Here is a 2,097-nt window from a genome sequence, read left to right as displayed (position 1 = left end):
CGTGCACCAGGCCTCTATCCTATATAGTAAAAGGGTAATATGCCTCCCAGCACAGGGATCAGTGGAGCCGTGAGGCCTCCTGAACCCAGGATCAGCAGAGCCGTGAGGCCTCCTGGCACTGGGATCAGGGGAGACTCCCAGCACCCGGGTTCAGAGGAGCAGCGAGACCTCACTGCCCCTGTGTCAAGCGGAGCCGCGAGGCCTCCTGGCCCCTGGAGCAGCATGACAGGGGGGAGTGCCCAAACCCCCTGATCTCCCTGCGGTTCTGTGTGTGACAGGATACGGAGGCCAAACCCCTCTGATGGGCCCTGCTCTGTGCATGAGAGGGAGTAGCACCCCAACCCCCTGATCGGTCCTGTTCTTTGATTCAGGGAGCAGCACCCCAACCCCCTGATCGGCCCTGTTCTTTGATTGACAGGGGGTGGCGCTGCAACCTCCCTATCGACCCTGCTTTGAGTGTGACAGGGGGCGGCGCCCCAACCCCCCAATCGGCCCTACCCTGAGCATGACTGGGGCTTGCATTGCAACCTCCCAATCTGCCCTGCTCTGTCCATGACAGGGGGTGGCACCCCAACTCCCCAATCAGTCGCACTCTGAGCCCGACCAGAGGCTGCACCTAGGGATTGGGCCTGCCCTCCGTCACCTGGGAGCAGGCCTATGCCAGCAGGTCGTTATCTCCCAAGGGGTCCCAGACTGTGAGAGGGCACAAGTCGGGCTGAGGGACATCCCCCCCTACCAGTGCACAAATTTTTGTGCACTGGGCCTCTAGTATACTATAAAGCTTTCATGAATAGAGGCTTGATGAGTGAAATTTTTTCTCAGGGGGTTCAGAAAAGAAATAGTATGCTTATAGAGAGGGGGAAAAAATGACTAAGCCAATAGGGCAAAATGTAATCATTCGTGAACAAGCAGAAAGGAAGATAAAAGTTTTTAGTACTATTTTTGAAATTTTTCTGAGACTATGAAATGATATCAAAATAAAAAAGTGGGGAAATAATGAAATTTACCACAAAACAGGTCATTATCAAGCATTTACCAGACATCAGCACTGGAGAGGTGCTGGATAACTATATGATATGATTCCTGGCCTCAATTAGTTCCCAATTAATGACAGGGGACACTCAGAGAAACCGGCCCACAGGACACTGTGAAATCAACCATATGGTGTGGAGAGGGATGGCATGGGTTTACTAGCCACAATTAAGCTGGAAAATGAGGCCAAAATTTATGTTGGTTCATTTTACTTATCCCATCAAAACTTCCAAAAGGTTTCCTATTGCCTATCACAAAACAATACAAAATTTCAAATGTGTGACCCCAGTGAGTTTCATCTGCTTTGCGGAGTTCAGTACAGTTGAACTGCACTGGCTGCCTGGGGGTTATTTTAAGAAAAGTTCTGAGACTATGCCACATACTGAGGTACAGGACAAAGTCAATTACAGCACTTGGGATTCAGGGGTCACTGCTTATATTAGTTTTCTAGGGCTACCATAATAAAATACCACAAACAGTATGGCTTAATCAAGAGAAATTTATTATCTCAGTACTGGAGGCTGGACTTCTGAGGTTGTGTGTGGGTAGAATGGGTTCCTCCTGAGAGCTGTGAGGAAGAATCTGCTCCAGACTGCTGCCCTGGCTTTTGGTGGTTTACTGTCAATCTTCAGTGTTTGTTGCCTTGTAGATGCATCACCTTGATCTCTGTTTTCATCCTTACATGGTGTTCTTCCTCTCTGTGTCTGTCTCTGTTTCCAAATTTCCCCTTTTAGACAGGCAGGCATATTGGCTAAGAGCCCACCCTAATGACCTCCTGTTACTTGTTGGTTTGCAAAGATCCTGTTTCCAAATAAGGTCACATCCATAGGTACTGGGGGTTAGAATTTTAACATCTTTGGGGGTACACCACTCAACCATAATACTGCCTCACTGCTCTCAAAGAATTTCTCCCAAATAATTTTCCCAATCTTACATCATATTTCTTCTTGTAAAAATTCATATTTGATAGACTGTTATAAGTGTCCTTGGCATACTTTGCCCTGAGATCTGATCACACTATCCTTATTCCATCCATAGTTAGATTGTTAAACACTGAGTAGCTCC

This window comes from Myotis davidii, unplaced genomic scaffold (assembly GCF_000327345.1).
Source record: "Myotis davidii unplaced genomic scaffold, ASM32734v1 scaffold743, whole genome shotgun sequence".
NCBI classification, from domain to species: Eukaryota; Metazoa; Chordata; class Mammalia; order Chiroptera; family Vespertilionidae; genus Myotis; species Myotis davidii.
The sequence above is the reverse complement of the archived record's forward strand: the minus strand, read 5'-3'. Positions refer to the sequence as shown.